Here is a 5,475-nt window from a genome sequence, read left to right as displayed (position 1 = left end):
ATCTTAAAAAACGTCAAATCTCGAAAACTAAAAAGATTCGAGCAGTCATATTCAGAGGCAAGAATTGCAATTCCTGAGAGTACCCTCACTGTTTCCGACTACAGGATTGAGATCTTCAAAGTTTTCGAATTTTTTAAATCTTCAAAATTTTTGAAAGTTTTGAAAAACCATTAAAAAACGTCATATCTCGAAAACTACAAGGATTTGAGAAGTATTAATTGGAGGAAAGAGTCGAAGCCTGGGAGTACCCTGACGGCACCTCTACAGGGTAGAGAATTCCAAATTTTGAAGAAAAAAATTAATTCAAACTTTTTGAGAAATTTTTGAAAAAAATCACAAAAATGTCATATCTCGAAAACTACCAGGATTAGAGCAGTCATAAGTAGACAAGGATCGCAAACCTTGAGAGTAATCTGATAGCCCCCAACTACAGGGCTGGGAATTTGAGATTTTCGAGAAAAAAAATTTCATCCAAGTTTTCTGAAATTTTTTTGAAAAAATCTTAAAAAACGTCATATCTCGAAAACTACAGGAATTTGAGCAGTCACAAATGGAGAAAAGTTTGGCAACCACTTGAGACCTTGAGACCACTCTGATAGCCCCATACTAAACGCTTGAGAAATTCAAATGTAGTGAAAAAAAATTAAATTTAATGAATTTCTGAAAAAATTAAAAAAAAAATCACAAAAAACATCATATCTCGAAATCTACAAGAATTTGATCAGTTATAGTTGCAGAAAAAGTTCACAACTTCTGGGAGTACCCTGACAGAGCCTCACTATAGAGGTGGAAACTTCAAATTTTGTGAAATTATACGTATATAAGTTCTTTTAAAAATCTTGAAAAAATCTTAAAAAACATCAAATCTCGAAAACTAAAAAGATTCGAGCAGTCATATTCAGAGGCGAGATTCGCAATTCCTGAGAGTAATCTGATACCCCCCCCCCCAACTACAGGGCTGGGAATTTGAGATTTTCGAGAAAAAAAAATTTGATCCAAGTTTTCTGAAATTTTTTTGAAAAAATCATAAAAAACGTCATATCTCAAAAACTACAGGAATTTGAGCGGTCATAAATGGAGACAAGGTTCGCAACACTTGAGACCTTGAGACCAGTCTAATAGCCCCATACTAAACGCTTGGGAAATTCAAATGTAGAGAATTAAAATCAAATTTAATGAATTTCTGAGAAATTTTTGAAACAAAATCACAAAAACATCATATCTCAAAATCTACAAGGATTTGATCAGTTATGGTTGGAGAAAAAATTCACAACTTCTGGGAGTACACTGACAGAGCCTCACTATAGAGGTGGGAACTTCAAATTTTGTGAAATTATACGTATATAAATTCTTTTAAAAATCTTGAAAAAATCTTTAAAAAAATCAAATCTCGAAAACTCCAAAGATTTGAGCAGTCATATTCAGGGGCAAGATCTGCAACTCATGGGAAAACCCTGACAGAGCCTCACTATAGAGGTGGGATTCAAATTTTGTGAAACTTTTCGTATCTAATTTCTTTTCAAAATCTTGAAAAAATCTTAAAAAAACATCAAATCTCGAAAACTCATATTCAGAGGCAAGATTTGCAGCTCCTGGGAAAACCCTGATTGAGCTTCACTATAGAGGTGGGAACCAAATTTCTTGAAATTATTTGTATCTAAGTTCTTTTAAAAATCTTGAAAAAATCATAAAAAAACATTATATCTCGAAAACTACAAGGATTTGAGAAGTATTAATTGGAGGAAAGAGTCGAAGCCTGGGAGTACCCTGACGGCACCTCTACAGGGTAGAGAATTCCAAATTTTGAAGAAAAAAATTAATTCAAACTTTTTGAGAAATTTTTGAAAAAAATCACAAAAATGTCATATCTCGAAAACTACCAGGATTAGAGCAGTCATAAGTAGACAAGGATCGCAAACCTTGAGAGTAATCTGATAGCCCCCAACTACAGGGCTGGGAATTTGAGATTTTCGAGAAAAAAAATTTCATCCAAGTTTTCTGAAATTTTTTTGAAAAAGTCTTAAAAAACGTCATATCTCGAAAACTACAGGAATTTGAGCAGTCACAAATGGAGAAAAGTTTGGCAACCACTTGAGACCTTGAGACCACTCTGATAGCCCCATACTAAACGCTTGGGAAATTCAAATGTAGTGAAAAAAAATTAAATTTAATGAATTTCTGAAAAAATTTAAAAAAAAATCACAAAAAACATCATATCTCGAAATCTACAAGGATTTGATCAGTTATAGTTGCAGAAAAAGTTCACAACTTCTGGGAGTACCCTGACAGAGCCTCACTATAGAGGTGGAAACTTCAAATTTTGTGAAATTATACGTATATAAGTTCTTTTAAAAATCTTGAAAAAATCTTAAAAAACATCAAATCTCGAAAACTAAAAAGATTCGAGCAGTCATATTCAGAGGCGAGATTCGCAATTCCTGAGAGTAATCTGATACCCCCCCCAACTACAGGGCTGGGAATTTGAGATTTTCGAGAAAAAAAAATTTGATCCAAGTTTTCTGAAATTTTTTTGAAAAAATCATAAAAAACGTCATATCTCAAAAACTACAGGAATTTGAGCGGTCATAAATGGAGACAAGGTTCGCAACACTTGAGACCTTGAGACCAGTCTAATAGCCCCATACTAAACGCTTGGGAAATTCAAATGTAGAGAATTAAAATCAAATTTAATGAATTTCTGAGAAATTTTTGAAACAAAATCACAAAAACATCATATCTCAAAATCTACAAGGATTTGATCAGTTATGGTTGGAGAAAAAATTCACAACTTCTGGGAGTACACTGACAGAGCCTCACTATAGAGGTGGGAACTTCAAATTTTGTGAAATTATACGTATATAAATTCTTTTAAAAATCTTGAAAAAATCTTTAAAAAAATCAAATCTCGAAAACTCCAAAGATTTGAGCAGTCATATTCAGGGGCAAGATCTGCAACTCATGGGAAAACCCTGACAGAGCCTCACTATAGAGGTGGGATTCAAATTTTGTGAAACTTTTCGTATCTAATTTCTTTTCAAAATCTTGAAAAAATCTTAAAAAAACATCAAATCTCGAAAACTCATATTCAGAGGCAAGATTTGCAGCTCCTGGGAAAACCCTGATTGAGCTTCACTATAGAGGTGGGAACCAAATTTCTTGAAATTATTTGTATCTAAGTTCTTTTAAAAATCTTGAAAAAATCTTACAAAACATCAAATCTCGAAAACTAAAAAGATTCGAGCAGTCATATTTAGGGGCAAGATCTGTAACTCATGGGGAAAACCCTGACAGAGCCTCACTTTAGAGGTGGGATTCAACTTTTGTGAAACTATTCGTATCTAGGTTCTTTTAAAAATCTTGAAAAAATCTTAAAAACCATCAAATCTCGAAAACTCCGAGGATTTGAGCAGTCATATTCAGAGGCAAGATTTGCAGCTCCTGGGAAAACCCTGACAGAGCTTCACTATAGAGGTGGGAACCAAATTTTGTGAAATTATTCGTATCTAAATTCTTTTGAAAATCTTGAAAAAATCTTAAAAAACGTCAAATCTCGAAAACTAAAAAGATTCGAGCAGTCATATTCAGAGGCAATAATTGCAATTCCTGAGAGTACCCTCACTGTTTCCGACTACAGGATTGAGATCTTCAAAGTTTTCGAATTTTTTAAATCTTCAAGTTTTTTGAAAGTTTTGAAAAATCATTAAAAAACGTCATATCTCGAAAACTACAAGGATTTGAGAAGTATTAATTGGAGGAAAGAGTCGAAGCCTGGGAGTACCCTGACGGCACCTCTACAGGGTAGAGAATTCCAAATTTTGAAGAAAAAAATTAATTCAAACTTTTTGAGAAATTTTTGAAAAAAATCACAAAAATGTCATATCTCGAAAACTACCAGGATTAGAGCAGTCATAAGTAGACAAGGATCGCAAACCTTGAGAGTAATCTGATAGCCCCCAACTACAGGGCTGGGAATTTGAGATTTTCGAGAAAAAAAAATTTCATCCAAGTTTTCTGAAATTTTTTTGAAAAAGTCTTAAAAAACGTCATATCTCGAAAACTACAGGAATTTGAGCAGTCACAAATGGAGAAAAGTTTGGCAACCACTTGAGACCTTGAGACCACTCTGATAGCCCCATACTAAACGCTTGGGAAATTCAAATGTAGTGAAAAAAAATTGAATTTAATGAATTTCTGAAAAAATTAAAAAAAAAATCACAAAAAACATCATATCTCGAAATCTACAAGGATTTGATCAGTTATAGTTGCAGAAAAAGTTCACAACTTCTGGGAGTACCCTGACAGAGCCTCACTATAGAGGTGGAAACTTCAAATTTTGTGAAATTATACGTATATAAGTTCTTTTAAAAATCTTGAAAAAATCTTAAAAAACATCAAATCTCGAAAACTAATAAGATTCGAGCAGTCATATTCAGAGGCGAGATTCGCAATTCCTGAGAGTAATCTGATACCCCCCCAACTACAGGGCTGGGAATTTGAGATTTTCGAGAAAAAAAAATTTGATCCAAGTTTTCTGAAATTTTTTTGAAAAAATCATAAAAAACGTCATATCTCAAAAACTACAGGAATTTGAGCGGTCATAAATGGAGACAAGGTTCGCAACACTTGAGACCTTGAGACCAGTCTAATAGCCCCATACTAAACGCTTGGGAAATTCAAATGTAGAGAATTAAAATCAAATTTAATGAATTTCTGAGAAATTTTTGAAACAAAATCACAAAAAACATCATATCTCAAAATCTACAAGGATTTGATCAGTTATGGTTGGAGAAAAAATTCACAACTTCTGGGAGTACACTGACAGAGCCTCACTATAGAGGTGGGAACTTCAAATTTTGTGAAATTATACGTATATAAATTCTTTTAAAAATCTTGAAAAAATCTTTAAAAAAATCAAATCTCGAAAACTCCAAAGATTTGAGCAGTCATATTCAGGGGCAAGATCTGCAACTCATGGGAGAACCCTGACAGAGCCTCACTATAGAGGTGGGATTCAAATTTTGTGAAACTATTCGTATCTAATTTCTTTTCAAAATCTTGAAAAAATCTTAAAAAAACATCAAATCTCGAAAACTCATATTCAGAGGCAAGATTTGCAGCTCCTGGGAAAACCCTGATTGAGCTTCACTATAGAGGTGGGAACCAAATTTCTTGAAATTATTTGTATCTAAGTTCTTTTAAAAATCTTGAAAAAATCTTACAAAACATCAAATCTCGAAAACTAAAAAGATTCGAGCAGTCATATTCAGAGGCAAGATTCGCAATTCCTGAGAGTAATCTGATAGCCCCCCAACTACAGGGCTGGGAATTTGAGATTTTCGAGAAAAAAAAATTTCATCCAAGTTTTCTGAAATTTTTTTGAAAAATTCTTTAGAAACGTCATATCTCGAAAACTACAGGAATTTGAGCAGTCATAAATGGAGACAAGGTTTGCAACACTTGAGACCTTGAGACCAG

Source organism: Symsagittifera roscoffensis, chromosome 2, assembly GCF_963678635.1.
Source record: "Symsagittifera roscoffensis chromosome 2, txSymRosc1.1, whole genome shotgun sequence".
Lineage (NCBI taxonomy): Eukaryota > Metazoa > Xenacoelomorpha > Acoela > Convolutidae > Symsagittifera > Symsagittifera roscoffensis.
The sequence above is the reverse complement of the archived record's forward strand: the minus strand, read 5'-3'. Positions refer to the sequence as shown.